This window comes from Hetaerina americana, unplaced genomic scaffold (assembly GCF_022747635.1).
Source record: "Hetaerina americana unplaced genomic scaffold, ioHetAmer1.1.p SCAF_31, whole genome shotgun sequence".
In the NCBI taxonomy this organism is placed as follows: Eukaryota; Metazoa; Arthropoda; class Insecta; order Odonata; family Calopterygidae; genus Hetaerina; species Hetaerina americana.
Window position 1 is genome coordinate 330,034 of NW_027286886.1, and position 18,602 is coordinate 348,635.

Here is an 18,602-nt window from a genome sequence, read left to right on the forward strand (position 1 = left end):
CATGGATACCCGGAGAAAAACATTCCTATAGAAAAATAATCACCTTCTCCCATCGTACTTCCCCCTTTGCGTTAACATCGTTAAAAAGTCCACGTGTGACAGATCCTGACAAGGAACGACTTACATTCCATCCCTCGTCAAACCCAACTCGTTGACCACTATGATTTTGAATACGAATTGACTCAAATTTTAAGGCAGAAACCCAGAAGGACACTCAAAGAAACCACTCAACTTACATACGGCATTTCACTGCCATCGAGAACAGGGAGGAATTATTTTTTCTGTTTTTAGCCATACCCGTAACTGATATAAACTTACAACTGTGTAACTACGTGGAAAAATAACTTAAAGCTAGCTAGCCCATATAACTCCCATCTATAAACACAGCGATAGGGATAAACCAAACAATGACCGACCCATTTCTTTAACATCGATCTCTTGTAAAATATTGGAACACATTATTGTCACTAACATTATGAGATTTCTTGATAGTAGGAAAATACTAATCCACAACCAGCACGGATTCAGGAAAAGCAGATCTTGCGAAACACAACTTGGTCTCTTCATTCCCGATATACTTAGATCGGGAGAAAACAACACACAAGTCGATGCAGTACTCCTGGATTTCAAAAAAGCCTTCGACAAAATCCCACACTATAAACCGTTGCATATACTTAAATACTATGGAATCAATGAGACAATTATTAATTGGATTCGAGACTTCTTGTAAAATCGCAAACAAATAGTAGTCATAAATGGGTTGTGCTCAACGGATAGAGATGTAACTTTGGGCGTCCCCCAGGGAAGTGTAATAGGGCCTCTTCTGTTCTTAATATACATGAATGACTTAAGCACACACGTTAGTAGCAATCTAAGGTTATTTGCTGACGACACGGTGATATACAGGGAAATAAGGAGCCAACTAGATCGCGAGCTACTCTCTAGAGACTTAGACAATATCTCGGAATGGTACAATAAATGGGGATTAACACTTAATATAGATAAATGCGCAGTTTTGAAATTTTGGAACAAAGGACGGAAAGAACAGGATATAAACTACAAAATAGAGGGTTCAGTACCGACTACGGCCGATCAAGTTAAATATTTGTGGGTTGTTCTAACACCACGCCTTTCATGGGGAGCACATATCACATGGGGAGCACATATGCGGATCAGCTTTAAAGAAACTTGGCTTCATAAAACGGGTGGTGGGGAAATGCAATGAGAAAGTTAAAGAGAGGTGTTATTTTACTTTAGTTAGACCTCATTTGGAATATGCCGCAAGTATCTGGGATCCTTGGGAGAAAATTTGGCAAAAAGAATTAAATAAAGTCCAGAGAAAATCCGCTAGAATCGTTAAAAATTGTTATGATAAGAACACAAGTGTTACAGGTCTCTTAGGGGATTTAGGCTGGGAACCACTTGAAGTGCGGAGAGAACAAGCGAGGCTTTGACTTTTAGAAAGGTTCAAAACAAACGAGTTTAACTATGACACTGAAGGAATTATAATGGCCCCACGCTGCTTAGGTAGATCAGGCCACAAAGATAAAATAAGGGAGATAGATTCCAGTACAGGTAGATACAAATACTCATTCTTTCCCCAAACAATCAGAAATCATAATAGTAAGAAACCGAAGTCACTTTAGAAATATTGAAAACATTGAATTTACAAGTCGGAGCAAAATTAAACATTGCAAAGCTGTTAGGTATACTTTCAGGTGCATGTGTATGTTAGTTGATAGTTTGAGTGTCTGCATGCGTGTGGGGTTTAAGTGTTCTTGCCTGAATGTATGCCATGTTTTTTTGTGAATGTATGAATTTGTGGTTCTTGCATGCGGTATTTTTTCTAAATTACGGGTGGTGTCAAAACACCCCCCGCCACACGCCCTTGCGGCGGCTTGCGGGGTATTAAGTAGATGTAGATATCATCTCTTTAATTTCTAAGTGAGTCTGCATTCTTTTGAACAAACTGCTGGGGAAAATTTGAATCAGATGCGGTCACAAGGATTAGCAGAAAGGGGAGGGGACTGTCGCCCGGAGGGGAATCGCCCCTGGGTTTTCTGGGCTATCATGAATTTCAGAATAGTATGATTACTTTTTCAAGAAAACCACTTAAATCACCCAAAGCTATGCAGTGGGGGAAAATGGCATATATGCAAATAGAGTGGAGCAGAGGGGAATATAATAATTAACACAAAATTATCGTCGTACCTCTCTACCTTGAAACCTGGGGTCCAATATTCTAAGAGCAGTGGAATGACTGATTGACTGAAATAATTCTATGTCTCTAAAATAAGAAAGAGATGTCTCTTTCCACATGTTATAGCCTACTGTAATATGCTGAATACAACCATTGGTGGTCAGCGTCGGGCTAGCGTGAGAAAAAGATCAGTGTTGGGGACATGGAAAGACTTCGGTTTTTCCCTCATCGTGTGTCCTTACAGAAACTCGACTTCATTGAACGGGTGGTGGGGAAATGTAACGAGAAAGTTAAAGAGAGGTGTTATTTTGCTCTAGTTAGGCCTCATTTGGAATATGCCGCAAGTATTAAGGATTATTGAGAGAAAGTTTGGCCAAAAGATTCAGATATGAAGTCCAAAGGAATTTCGCCAGATTCGTCAAAAATTGTCACAAGAAGGAGACGAGTGTGAAATGCTGGGGGCCACTTGAAGTACGCAGAGAACTTATGGTTTTTTATATATTTTGTAGAAATGGTAAAATCCTTCGTTAGCAAGAAAGAGCAAAATTAAACACTGCGCAGACTTAAGTTATATTCGTAGGTGCACATGTGTTAGTTAATAGTGTAATGTATTTGCATGCGTGTGGGTCAAAATGCTTTTTGAAGAATATACACGTCTCTCCCTCCCGTGGACTGCAACTTGTTATAAATTGCAGAAGCCTCAAGAACAAATCAGCGGATCTAGAACAAATAATCCAAACTCATTCCGCTGATATAGTATTAGGCACAGAGAGTTGGCTGTGCAGTGACATAAACGACCAAGACATTTTCCCAATAGATTTCAAAGTTTACCGACACGATAGAGATACAAGACCCGGAGGAGGGGTTTTCGTGGCAGTTAAAAGTCATTTTGAAAGCAGGCAAGTTTCATTTGAAAATAATAATATAGAAAGTGTTTGGTGCACCTTAATACGGACCAATCAACCCAACATAAATTTATGCTCTTTCTACAGACCTCCAGACTCAGATTTGAAAACACTTCACACCCTCAACGATCAAATTTACAATTTTACACGCAAATATAATAACAGCATAAACATAATTGGTGGCGACTTTAACCTCCCTGGTATGGATTGGGACAACAATATCGTTAAATCTGGGACCCGCGATCGCGAATCTTGCAATTCCATGATAAAATTGGTTCAAAGAAACTCCCTCCATCAAGCAGTACGCATGCCCACCCGTGGAAACATCATATTGGATCTATTTCTTATAAACACGCCTGAACGTATTATTAGTGTATCAACTGATGAGGGCTTGGGTGACCATAAAGCAATTAATGTCCACTTCAACATAGAAATAAAAATGATTGTTAAACCAAAAAGAAAAATTTCTAATTACCATAAAGCAGACTTTGAATCTTTTGCCAATCAATTAAACTCTTCACTGCCCGAGTTCTAAACCCACTTAAGTCATGTCAACGTGGAAGAAACTTGGACAGAATTTGTCAATATCATGCAAAAAGGAATTGTAGATTTCATACCTATAAAATACGTTAAAGCAAATCGCGACCCCAGGTGGTACAATAAAGACGTTAGAAAAGCCCTTCGAAAGCAGAGAATGCTACACTCTAGGGTAAAGAGGGCAGGCGTGAACACATCATCCCCTGAGAATAAACAATTATGGGACACATATAGATCCTCTAAAATTGAAACCAAAACACAATTACGTAGCGCTTTACTGGACGTTAAACGCAAAGTACTTTGCGAGCACTTGGACACTGACCCCAAAGCTTTCTGGTCATATGTTAGGGAAGTAAATGGGAGTAAACAAACCGTGGCTTGCTTAAGGGATTGTAGCAATATAATTCATACAGACAGCGAGGGTAAAGCTAACATCCTAAATTCATTCTTCCAAAGCGTTTTCTCGAATGATGTTGCCACCGCATATCTCAAAGAAACAATACATACTCCACCCATGGAAAAAATAACAGTGGACCAACAAGGAATTCTAAAATTGCTTAACGAGATTAAACCCAACAAATCCCCGGGTCCCGAAAATATACCAGCTAGGGTGATAAAACATTTAGCTCCAAACATTGCCCCGTACCTTGAGTTTATATTTAAAAAATCCCTCACAGAGTGCAAAGTACCTAACATTTGGAAAACCGCGCAAATAACGCCTATCCTTAAAGGTGGTGACAGGGAGGATCCCAGTAATTACAGACCTATATCTCTCACTTCTATCTGTTGTAAAATCTTAGAGCACATAATTGTCAGTTCAATAATGAGACACCTTGACAATATTAACTTTTTAAGTGACAATCAACACGGATTCAGGAAAACCCGCTCCTGCGAGACCCAATTAGGATTATTTACTTTTATCGGGTGAGAGAAGTAGGCAAGTGGATGCCATCTGCTTAGATTTTCAAAAGGCATTTGCTAAGGCCCCACATGGTAAACTCATTCATAAATTAAAGGTCGCGGGTATAAACAAGGGCGCCATAAGTTGGGTTCAAGATTTTCTTTCAGAGCGGGAACAGAGGGTAGTCCTTGATGGCGCTAGTTCCGACAGCGTTCGAGTCACGTCCGGGGTACCTCAGGGAAGTGTTGCTTTTCTTGATTTTTGTAAACGATTTGAACCGCGAAGTGAAAAGTAAAATTAGGATGTTCGCGGATGACACGGTGATCTATCGGGAGATATCTGGGGATGAAGATCGTTTTATTCTAGAGCAGGATTTAGATTGCATTACTAAATGGTGTTCTAACTGGGGATTGACTCTAAATTATAATAAATGCTCGGTGGTAAATTTCTTTAAAAGATCATAGGGATTTGCTTACAAATTAGCTGGAGATGACCTAGCAGTAGTTGATACGGTAAAATACCTAGGTGTCACATTCACAAAAGACTTAACTTGGGGGACTCACATACGTAAAGTCTGCGGTCAAGCATATAAAAAATTGGGATTCATTAGACGCATTGTCGGCAAAAGTGACTCGAAGGTCAAGGAACGCTGTTACCACGCTCTTGTAAGGCCTCATTTAGAATACGCATGCAGCGTGTGGGATCCGAGTGAAAAAGGTCTCATTCGGGAAATTGAGAAGGTTCAACGCCGGGCAGCCCGTTTTGTAAAAAATTCCTACGATAAAACGCAAAGCGTCACCGAAATGCTCATGGATTTGGGGTGGGAATCATTGGCTGAGAGACGATTCAATGCAAGATTGAAATTATTAAATAAATTTAGATCCGCATGTTTCAGCACCGAGGTCTCGCAAATTATTCGTACTCCTACATACATTAGTCGCTTGGATCATGCATATAAAATTCGGGAAATAGATGCCAGAACTAGCCGACTCAAGGACTCCTTCTTCCCACGGACAATACGGGATAGCAACTGCAGGGTTATAGATAGCAAAAATTCCACTTGCCACCCTCAGCGTCTAAAAAATAATTAGTTGTATTTAAATGCATGCTTTTCCACTAACCTTATGTGTTTTGCTATAATAACCCATTCTTTCCGAATGACCTCATTCATGTTCTCTTCATCTGTTTTTAAGTTTCCCTTTCAATCCCTCGTCCCTCTCCGCGGGGGCAAATTCCTGCTACCTGCAACGTTGGGTCGCATTCCCTGCCATTTATAGACTCTTTGGGGGTAGAGTGTTTCGTGGTGCATTTTCATGTGGTAGTGATGTTTCAATTTCTTGCTTGTTGTATCCTGGCTTCCGTGTTGTAGGATGGCTTTCGTGCTGCATCATGTGGTGCAGTTTTTTAGTTGTTTTGCGGTATATGTGTTTGTATGAGTATTGGATGAAGGGATTTTTGCATGAGTGTGTGCGCTGCTGTGGGTGTAATTTTCCGTGTTGTTTTTTTGCATGTGGTGTTTTTCTTTTTTACGGTTGGTGACCTAACACCCCCCGCCACACGCGCTTGCGGCGGCTTGCGGGGTATTATGTAGATGTATGTATGTAGGGGTGTTTATGTGCGTAATTATGCATGTATTTATGTATGTGTATGCATGCATGTATGTTTTTGTGAGTATGTATGTGTAAGTGGATTTTTTTCCGAAGAGTTGGAGAATGCTTTACGCACCATCACGAGCCATCGGGACTCGCGGTGTGTGGGACTCTCCCAGGGTGGGCAATTTTCCACCAGTTGCCCATCCCTCGGCCTACCCACTAAACTCCAACTCTTATTTGTGCCTGCCCCCCAGAAACAGCCGTTAGGCATTACCTCGGTAGGGCAGTCATGCCTCTTAGGCCACTTCTGGTGTTGATTCAGTCCTCTAATGACGCTTCTGCGATTCTCCCTTCTTCAACTCGCGTGATGCGGCTCAGCTCCTTTACTACGGTTGTCGCCAAAGTAACCGCAGCATTCCAGTCTGCCTCTGATCTAAGCAGACAGGACCTCAAACCTACCAGGGTCATGGGACCTTGCCATGTGCTATGAAATGCTTCTCTTGCCTCAATGAATCTTGGACATTGATACAAAACGTGCTCTACATCCTCGTCCTCACCAAGGCAGACCGGGCACTCCGCGCTACTATACACCCCAATGCGATGTAGGAAGCTGCGGAAATTTCCGTGGCCGGTAAGTACCTGGGTGAGTTGGAACGTTACATTGCCATGTCGTCTGTCAATCCATGCTAAGATGTCCGGGACAATTCTATGGGTCCGTCGACCCTCTTTGGCTGCATCCCACCTCTGCTGCCACTCCTCCATCATTTCCGACGACCATTGATATCGACTGCTCCACTGAGCTTCCTCGTGTGTCGTATTTCGCCGGCCTCTTTGGTAGCTCTTGGCGCGTTCCTTTGCCAGGAGATATATTGGAGGAAGTCCCCCAATCACGGAAAGGGCAATGCCGGATACTGAGCGATAGGCTCGTGTAACCCTGAGGGCCACCGTCCTATAAGTTCGACGGCAGGTTGCTCCATAACTTTTATTCTTGCTCAGTGCACCACACCATACTGGTGCCGCATACAAAATCACAGAAGTGACCACAGTAGCGAGTAGTCGCCGCCTAGGTTCTCTTGGCCCTCCAATGTTGGGCATAATTCCTGCCAACGATCCAGCCACCTTCGATGCCTTTGAACCCACCTTCTGGAGGTGCTCCTTGAATAGAAGCCTTCCATCAAGAGTCACCCTCAGATATCTTATCGCATCCGCTGTTCGCATTGCCTTTCCTTCTACTAGGAAGGTGGCATTGCTTCTGTCCTTGGTGCGTGCTATAATTTCCGCTTTTTCTGCTGCGAGACTCAAACCTTGGTCCTTTAGCCAATCAGATACCTGTTCAATGGATCGATCCGCCGGGGTATTGAATCTCTTCCACGCTCTTGGCGCTCAAGACCAGTGCCGCATCATCAACGAAGGCCATGATTGACACCCCCTCTTGGAAACGCAGTCTGAACGAGCCGTCGTATAAGATGATTCAGAGCAGGGGTCCCAGAACAGAACCCTGCGGCACTCCTCCCGTGATGTTGTACGAGTGTGCTCCCTCGTCGGTGTCGCAGACTAGTGTCCGGTCACAAAGATAGCTCGAGATAATCCTTCGTAGGTAGAGCGGCACTTTAAGGCACTCCAAAGCCTCCATCATATCTTTCCATCTAGCCGAGTTGAAGGCACTACGAATGTCCAACGAAATAATGGCACACATTCGTCTTGCGCTTCTACTCCCCTTAATGGGCTCCTTGGCCAGATTTACAACACGGTCTATAGCGTCAATGGTTGATCTACCTCTCCTGAAACCAAACTGATTATCGGAGAAGCCCCCAGCTTGTGCAACAGCCGCCTCCAGTCTAACGGAAATTATTCGCTCGAAAAGCTTACCAGCTATGTCGAGCATGCATAGCGGTCGGTAAGAGGATGGCTCTCCAGGCGGTTTATCTCCCTTCGGGAGAAGTACCAACCTCTGCCTCGTCCACATTATCGGAAAGTATCCTTCCCTCAGACACTCGCTAAGTGTTGCCCTGAATGGATCTGGAGTTTTAAGAGCAGCTGCCTTTATGGTCAGACCCGGCACTTCGTCCAGTCCTGGGCATTTACCCACTGCTATTCTGGAGGCAGCCGGTCTCAGTTCGGCTTCACCTACCTCGGGTACATCTTCTGTATCCTGGAACCTTGTCAAGCCTGTTCCAGCCGCCCTCTCCTGCTGCTTTGGAAATAAGTGTCCAACGACCTGATTGAGGAAGTCTAGACTAGATGGACTTGTTACACTCCTGGGCTTGATCTTGTTCATTACCATTTTGTATGGTCTGCCCCATGGATCGTGCTCAACTTCCTCACATAACTCGTGCCAACACTTTCTTTTGGCAGTTTTTATGGTTCTTTTTAGTTCTCTTCGATGTGTCTCATAGATGGCATGAAACTTATGGAATCGCGGTCTGTTCTTCGCTCGTTGCTGCTTCCTCCTGGATCGCAGACATGCCCGTCGAAGGCTAGCAATATCTTCATTCCACCAGTAAACTGGAGGGTGACCGTGTGCGTTAGTTTTTATAGCCATTGAGGCGTCACAGGCTGTTTTCAGTACTTGGTTCAGATGTCGGGCTCTCTCTTATGCTGTACCATGGATCTTAGTTTCCCGCAGTATATAAACGAATACCTCCTCGTCGAAAGTGTTCGTAGCCCACTTCTTAAACCACCTCGGCTTCATCTCAACTTTCCCACTGCCAATTTGCAGCCTGTTCAAAAGAGCTTGGTGGTCGCTACCTGTGTAACGATCACTAACTGTCCAGCCGTAACCTTTTCCCCATCAATTTAGGATCGATGAAGGTCAGGTCGACTATAGATGACTTGCCATCCTTGTTTAAAATAGGTGCTGCTCCCATATTGGCGAGCTCCAACTCTAGTGTCGCAACCGCTTAGAGCAATGCCCGACCCCTGGCGTTGAATGAATTGAAATCTCCGGCAATGAGCACTGGTAATCTAGATGACTGCGCACTGGTGACAATAGCCTCCAGCGATCTTACGAACTCTTCCATGGTATTACTTGGCGTGAGGTAGCAGCTATAGATACGCATACCAGCCACCTCCACCCAAGTAAAACCCCTAACTTGAACTGCCGCTCGCCTAGATATGTGGAGATTGCCACAAACCCAGACTGCCGCCATGCCCATGGAGTCTGTTACCCAGTTTGTGTTGTATAATCCCTTGTAGACCTCACTGATGATGGCTATATCTACTCTCTCTTCTACTGCACATTGTAAGAGCAGATCTTGGGCCACTGCACAATGGTTAAGGTTAATTTGGAGAACCTCGACCATTTTCCTTCCGTATTGTTGCCTCTATGTCTGATGGTTTACCATTACAATTAGGTGCCTTATGGCCCTCATGTCCACATCGGAAGCACTGGTTCGTCCGGTCTACAAGGCTCGTACACTCTCGGGCAAAGTGTCCCACCTCCTGACACCTGTAGCAACGCCTTGGTACCTGCCGTAGTCGGTCCCTACAGCTCACCCAACCGATTCGAATTTTCCCTCTTTGGAGAAGCTTCTTCGCTATCTCCGCCGAGATTCGGACGTTGGCAACCTGTGTGCCGCTGTACGCTTCACGCAATGTAACACCTTCAGGCATCACTGCTCCTGGACCTACTTCTGCGCTTATGGCCTCCACGACATCATCAGCAGTAGTCGTCTCATCCAAGTCCCTTATATTCAGGCTCTCCATGTGAGTAAGTAACTGTACTTCTGCTACTCCACTCAGCACTGACGAGACCACCGACTGCAGCCCCAGCGAATCCGCACCCGATCGTTCAAGCTCTAGGAGAAGCTCTCCTGTCCTAGTACGCCTTTTGCGTGTTACCCTCTCGCCGAGCATCTTTAATTCAAGTGTCATCTTCACCCGCCGCAGTATCTCTGCGTAAGAATTCTCCTCCATTGCTTTGATCTTAATGGCGTCAGGTCGGGGTGGCTTTAACCTGGGCCTCTGCTTTTCCTCAGCCACCTGCAGGTTGTCGCTGTCCTTGCTCGATAGCTGCTGCTTTTCTTTCACCTTCTTCCTGCTTCCTGAACCCTTCTTCAAGACGGTGACCCAGTCACCTGCTTGAACCTGAGTCGGGGCCTCATCGCTCTCCTTTCCCCTCTTCCTTTTATGGGTCGGGGCTGATCGTGGTGAAGGCGCGTCATGGCCTGCCGTCCTCTGTTGTGTTACTTCCGAAAGGATGGTTGGGGATGTTTGAACCGTCACATCTTGGCAAGGAGTCCCTTGTGTCTTCATGCACTCCACAGCACACGTTACCTTGGCGTAGTCGTTAAGAGCCCTGTCCATAGACCTAGTCATGATTTTGATTTCCTTGTGGATGTTGTTCCTAGGGAGAACGAAATCCAGTAACAACTGCACCTTCTCTTTTAACCGGTTAAAAGCCATTTCTGCTTCCTTCGGTTTGGGGTCACTTGTAGCATGAGATGCTACAGAGGCCGAGTGACCAACCCATGTAGCACTGCGGTCGTTGGATAACGACGCCTGGGAGCCCGCTTGCTCACTCCCTAACGACGCCGGCACTGGGGTATCCCTCCCCTGCACCGTAACTTCTACCTTCTCTACACTTGCCATACTTGGTTTATTTTCGGGGTTCCTTCCACTATTTGGCTTTTCTGTCCACCCCGGGTATTTTATTTGCCCGGTGCCCTCTATTTCTAGTGAGCGTTCCCCTATCCGCAACCTGGGGAGGCGCCGGATGGGAGGAGCCAACAAAACTCCACACCGGATGTGTGTGTGGATATGTATGTACAGGGTCGCACCCAAAAGTGGTAGGACTGCTTTTTTTACAAGAATTTTATTGACGATATACTTACATCGACTTAATAATCTCCAAACTATGCTCCTTGAGCTGCTACACACTTAGTATAACGTTGCTCCCATTCCCCGTACGCCCGCTGGAAATTTTCTTTGGAGATGCCGTTGATGACCCTCGTCGAAGCCTCTTGAACGGCCTTTATCGAGTCAAAACGTCGTCCCTTGAGATGTCTTTTCATCAGGGAGAAGAAGAAGAAGTCCGGTGGGGCCAGATCGGGAGAATAGGGCGGGTGCGGCAACATGGCAACGCCGTATTTTATCCAGGATCTGTTAGTCGACACTCAGAATTTTCGGCACCATCTTGGCGCACACCTTGCGCATTGCCAATTCCTGTGAAATAATGCGTTGGACGTTGGATGCAGACAGACCCAACTGGTCTGCAATTTCTTCACTGGTTAAGCGTCGGTCTGTGTTCAGCAGTGTCCTCACTCTGTCCACATTCGTGTCGGTTCTTGCCGTCGACGGCCGTCCGGAGCGATGGTCGTCTTCAACGAGCTCCCTACCCTCTTTAAACAACTTGTGCTACTCAAATACTGTGGAATGGCTTAAGGCAGTGTCCCCATAAGCCTGCTTGATCATATCGAGGGTCTCAGTTGCCGTCTTTGCGAGTTTCGCACAAAAATTCACGGAATAACGTTGCTCTAAATTCAGATTCATTTTGTTTTTCGACGCGGACAAAAAACTTGCTTCACTAAAAACGGTGTCCTCACTCAACGACAGCCCGCAGGCGACTGAGGTTGGTGTCGGTCTGTTGCTAAGAGCCCCCTCCACCTTACCCTGCCAGGCAGACCCCCCTCCACCGCTCCGTTCGCGCCAGAGAAAATCAGTCCGTCCACTTTTGGGTGCGACCTTGTATATGTGTAGGTATGTGTATGTATATATGTATGTATTTGTGTGTATGTGTATGTATGTGTGTATGTGTATGTATGTGTGTATATATATACTTTTTTCTTTCGATGTGCAAATCTGTGCTAAATGAATTTATGTCTGTCTATATGTATTTATGTGTACATATGAATGTAACCATAAGTTTAATGCCTAATATAATATGTATACGACGATGGGTTAAATTGAAGAAGGGACCAGAGTCCCTCTTCCTTGCTTGCATAACATTCTCTCCTCTGCGTAAAACATTCTACAACATTCCATCGCCAATCAAAATAGTCTATTATCTCCTTTCATGCGTCCTGCGAAGTAGTAGTAGTTTTAGGGGAAGCGAGCGACAACTAAGGTCATTTGCGTCCGCGTCCTCCGAAGTCTACCCAGCAACCCCATCTTCCCCTACACCAAGCCTAGTATTTCCACGTTTTTTTCCTTCTCGTCCATTATACTCTTTCTATGATTCACCACATCCACGCGTAAGAGGCTCCAATCTACGGCAATCATCCTGTTCCAACGACTTGCGGCACAAAAACTACGTTCCAAATTAAAGTTCCATTATATTCTATTGTTTCAGGCTTCTCTTCGTGGAAGTATTTAATATCCATACTAAAAAGAAAAACTCGTACTTTTCCACAGATTTTATTATACGGTACAACGCGTTTCACCGACTTGCGGCATCATCAGGTACACATTTGCAAAACAGACAGAGCAAGAATATATACCCTCAGGACAGAGTGGGGGCGGGGATGGTTGGAAGGACCTGAAAGGGGTGGGGGCTCGCAGGTGCGTTGATGGATTGTTTTGACCATTTCCAGGCTAGTTTCTCGGAGAGGAGTGGGGAGGGGTATGGAAACAATTGCTCATTACAAAGTGTCGTGTTGGGACTACTAGACTGAACTGAACGGACTGAAGAGACCACCAGATGGTGATACTAGTGAGTTACTTCACTAATCTAGTATTGAAGGAGTCTCGAATTACGTACTGGAAGCGCTCGGGGGGGAAGGCTAACTTAGTCTCTTCTTCTCGCCTCCGAGTGGTGTTTCGGTACGCCCCGTAGGTCGTCTCGTGTTTGAAAACCAGGGAAGAGGGATCTCCCTCATTGCACTCCCAGGGGATCGGCACGGGTCCACTCCTTAGGGAATAGTGCGTAGGCTAGGGAGGACCAGGCTTAGGCCGGCTGTGCCCTTTCCGCTTGTCGGATGGATCGGCCGGATTCGCTAAGGTTCTGTCAACTGAGATTGCAGCGGAAACCCCCCCCCCAAACTAGGTGGAGACCACTGCTCTGAATACTCTTCTGTCGTTGCTACCAAGGAAGGACCCTGCTAAAGAAAATGGAGAATCTGTGACCATCACCGTCCCAAAATACTTGCTGAAAGATCCACGATTTCACAAATTAATGAGGCAGAGTGATACATGCTCAATAATCAACGAACATAGTGACGCCCCTCCTACAAAGGAGCAGACGAAAGGTCCTCTCAAGGGTCGATTTCGTCCAGACCCTACTGAGATGTCTACTGACCCCGTATCTGTCAGTGCTCGCCGTGCTGAATGCAGTCCAGTGCTTCCCGTTCAGTTAGGGATTGGTGACTCCAAAAATGCACGAAACCACTCAGCGAAGAAAATCAGTGACAATACGACTCAGCCACGTCTAGAGACCGTGAAAAGTACTCAGTGCACATCTCCTGACAAAGAAGGCTATACCGTTGCTACCTCCAAAAAAAAGAAAATTCAAAAATCACCCCGGGAAGCCGAATCTGTTCAACGTGACGCAAGCACGGCGAACAGATACGAAGTGCTGAGAGAGGTACCTGAACCAATAACAATGCAGATAGACGACGACGCCTCTCCTGAACTACCAAAGAGAGACCGAATACCACCAATTTTCTTGAACGATCACTCGGAATGGAACATCAAAAAAAGGCAAATTACGTCGTTGTAACTTCCCTCCGGTATGCTCCTTCACAGGGTCCCACATAAAAATTAGCTGTACCAAGAGCTACGATTACAGGAAGGTTACGGCACTTTTGAGGGAAAAGAGCTGGGAGTTCTTTACATATCAATTGAAAGAGGACAAAAAAAACATATCTAGTGATACGAGGACTGACGGTCGACTCAAAAGTCGAGGACATAAAGGAAGAACTCTTGGAAAACAATCTTCTAATAGATGAAATAATTCAAATGAAGACGTCGCGTCCGACATGGCGCCAAAGAAAAGAGAGGGAGGATATATTGGCAGCGGATCCAGACGCGGAGATCCCACCCCTTCCAGCCCGTTTACTTCCCTTGTTTCAAATCAAGATTGTAAGAGAAAGCGACAAAAAAGACTTCCTTGCACAAACCCATCTCTGTGGGCTATTAATCACTACCGAACCATTCCGCCCATCCACCGGCCCTCCGCAATGCAAGCGATGCCAACGCTTTGGGCACACATACAAAACCTGCGGCCTAAACAGCAGATGTGTGAAATGTGGAGAAAATCATTTCTCCTCGGATTGCACCCGAAGTCGCCCGGAACCAGCAACCTGCGCAAACTGTGGAGGCCCTCACCCCGCGAACTACCGCGGGTGTCAGCGCTACCGATCTTACGCTGAGAAATTGCGAAGCGCCCAATCTAACCGAGGGACGCCCGCAGTTGCACAAGCTCCCGAATTTACCGAATCCAATTTTCCGACGCCACCAGCAGCATCAAACGCCACTTCCCAACCCGTTTCCTCGGCAACCACACCAGCGTCCCAGGCCGAAGGAATTAACGAACTCAAAAATAGAATTATCTCCTGGCTCACGGGCTTGATAAGTAAACTTATCAACCCGCCCCTTGGCAAATCAACAACTGAAATACTAATAGAAGAAGTAACAAAAGCCGCCATCCTTTTCTTATGATGAAAAACGCACCAACATCAACAATGAGAATCATTCAGTGGAATGCGAATAGAATCAGTAACAAAAAGGAAGAGTTACTCCTTCTCTTATCGGAAAACCATGCCGACATAGTATTGCTGCAGGAGACTTGGCTTAACGTGTCAACAAATCTTTTCACACCAGGTTATAATCAGTTTCGCTGTGATAGGAAAAATAAGGCCGGAGGAGGAGTAATGGTGCTTATCAAGTCATGCCACCAAGCTAAAATGTTACCTCCTCCACGTTCCTACCGCCTTGAAGCAGTAGGCGCCACGATTGCCACCACGGGCGGAAACATAAATTTTTGGTCGATCTACCTGCCTCCAGGCAATCTCACACCCACGGACGAAGGAGCGCTGAGGGCAATTATTAAGGAAAAGTGCATCTTGGGAGGCGACTTAAATTGCAAACATCCGGACTGGGGATGCCGTGCCGCGAACGCAGCGGGAATCAGACTACGCCGACTGCAACAATAATTAAACTTCGTCATCAGTGCACCTAATACCTATACTCATTATACCAATATCCCTAGCAACAATAATGATATCTTGGACATTGTTCTTTCGAAGAATATACCTAGTTTACCAACTCCCATAACTCTCGATAACTCCTCTTCGGACCACCTTCCGCTTCTGTTAACCCATCAACCTTTCACCAATTCCTTCTTTGAGTAACGAAGGAACCAAAATTAACTGGAACTTGTTCGGCGAGACACTGGAAGGAAAAATGGCAGACCTGAATAGTCTACCGCTGCACTCTCCCCCTCAAATAGACCAAGCTGCCGCCATATGGGCAAAAGAGATAAACGCAGCATTGCGTGTTGCTAGGCAACCTTCAAAAAATACCACACTGCAACACGGTATTCCAGATGAAATTTTACGGTGTATTACAGAAAGGAACCGAGCAAGGCGCAAATGGCAAAGAACTAGAGAAATGGAGAGTAGACAGCTCTTCTGCGTCCTCCGGAACAAGGTACAATCTCTACTGAGGGAACACAGGAAAAATACCTGGGATAAGACAATTGCGGAGCTCTCCACTGTAGATGGCTCAGCATGGAAACTTGCCAAGGCCCTCAAAGGGCCGACTGCTGGATCCCCACCACTGGAGAGCGAAGACACCACCGCCTTCACAGACGAGGAAAAAGTAACTTCTTCGCAAATATACTCGAAGAACGGTTTAACAACATCGGTGGCTCGACGTACGCCACAGAGGCGGTCGACAACTGGAATAGTCTCAATTGGGCGCCAAACAGCCAGCCGTCCCCAATCACGCCAGAGGAAGTCGGCTTTCTAATAAAGCGACTTAAACCTAAAGGCGCAGGTGGACCGGACGGCATAAGCAACAAAATATTGAAACGATGCCCACCGAACGCCCACCTGTTCTTAGCCAAGCTTTTCAACGCCGCTCTAAACTCCGGCCACTTCCCGTTTGAGTGGAAGTGGGCCAAGATCAAAATGCTACCAAAAACACAAAAACCACTCAGCGACCCGGCATCATATCGGCCGATCAGTCTATTGAACACCACAGGTAAACTCTTCGAATCAGCCGTTAAAAGTCGACTAAGCCCGTTCCTGGAGGAAGGAACCATCCCCGAGCAGGCAGGGTTTCGGCCCAGGACTTCAACAACTCACCAAATATTAAGGCTAACTGAGAACATCACAAATGGTTTTAACAAGGGAATGATCACCCAGGCAGCTTTCCTGGATCTGGAAGCTGCGTTTGATCGTGTTTGGTCAGAGGGTTTACTCCTCAAGCTCACCAACTCACCGACCCCGACGTACCTCCTAAGTATTATAAAGTCCATCCTGGAAGGAAGAACCTTCCATGTCGACAATGCCGGCTGCATCTCAGAGAGGAGGAGCATCAATGCCGGTGTCCCACAGGGCTCCGTTCTGTCGCCATCACTCTTTTCGGTATACGTTAACGACGTGCCACGAAACCCTGGCACTGAACTATACTTATTCGCCGACGACACCACGATCACAGCACAGGCCACAAACCCGTCTTGGGCGGCTGATAGGCTACAGTCTCAGCTAGATACCCTAAACGAGTGGCTGATCGACTGGAAACTAAAAGCAAACAGCAAAAAAAAGCGTGCATATGACGTTTACCAGGAGGCCAAAGGCAGGAGTTGGGCCACCCCTCTTATTGGGTAACGATTGTATCCCCAGAAAAGAAAAGGTAAAATACCTAGAGGTAACTATTGATAAAGGCCTCAGATGGACCCAGCACATTAATCAGCCCGTCGGAAAGCAACAGCAGCGGTGGCAGCGTTAAACCCCATCATGCAACCAAGATCACCGTTAGATCTAAAAACAAAAAAAATCATCTACACAGCCATGATCCGTCCTCTGCTAACCTATGTAGCGCCAGTATGGCTACAAGCTGCCAAAACTTACCTTAACAAAATACAATCGACGGAGAATAAAATCGTTTGGAGATTCGTCGGAGCCCCATGGTTCATTAGAAACAGCGAGCTGAGAAAGGACCTCAATTTAACGCCAATCCTGACCATCGCAAAAAAGATGGCTACGGACATGGATGCTTCATTACGAGGCACCGAAAATCCCCTCTTGATAGACCTATGGAGTTACTCTCCTGGAGACTTGACAACGCACAAAAGACCTAAAATAGGAACAACTGCACATGTCCCTTTGCCACACTGAATTTACATAAAACTAAACCAAGGAAGAATAAAAAAGGGAAAAATGCTTATACTAGTTTAATAAAATAAAAAATAAAATATAGCAGAGAAAATTAAAAAGACATCAACAAGAATAATAAATAATAATAATAAAAGCAAACAAATTAACATGGAGTAAATAAAAATAGAAACTCACCTCAATAGACGCATGCTGTAAACAGCTTCAGCTGGACGCAGTAATTTAGACGGTCAAGCGACCGAGAAAACGGACGGTCGGACGGTCGTGTTGGGGTTTATCAAGTGCCTTCTAATCTCTAATTGCTCGAGAGCGTCCATTTTTAATCCTTTAATCCCCACCCCTCTCAAATCCTTCCAACCCTCCCCACCCCCACTCTGTCCTGAGGGTATATATTCTTGCTCTGTCTGTTTTGCAAATTTGTACCTGATGATGCCGCAAGTCGGTGAAACGCGTTGTACCGTATAATAAAATCTGTGGAAAAGTACGAGTCTTTCTTTTTAGTATGGATAAAGTTCCATTGATATTTTCACATCTACAGGTATTATTCGAGGTTGCTTCATTCATAATTCCCTCATCATCATAAAAGCTTCATTTCATAACTAAATTCTTCTTTTCGCCCATAGTTCTTTGCCCATCTTTGTCTGAAACATTTACTTCCATGGAAGGTGCCCTCCGATTTTAATGCTAACTTTAAGGCATCCCATTTTTGAAAGACTCTTAACCTTTGTTTATATCTTAAATGAACCTCATCCCACACCTGATACACCGATTTTCTAATACCGACAGTAAAGGTTGAAGTATTCTTGTTGAATGCCCAAATAAAGCTTGATCATAAGCAAATATCAATAATGTTGCGACTTCTCCGCTGACTTTCACTCATTTAATTTCCAGCCATTTCCAAGCTTCTTTCGCCTTTTCTTCCGTGTATACATACATAAGAAATCATAGTTATTTCCCATTTTTACCTGCACTGTCCATTCCAACGCTCCATACTCGTTCAACACTCGCTCTAGTGCCGTCTGAGACGTGTACAGGTTTCGGATACGCCGTCTATCCCTCCATTCTACTCCCATCTTCTGCATAACATTAATTAATGATACCCTATTTTTAAATCTACTGGTCAAGCGAAGACATCCTAGTCATATTCTACATTTATTTCTGTCAGTGATCTAATTTCAGCATTAGGCGCAC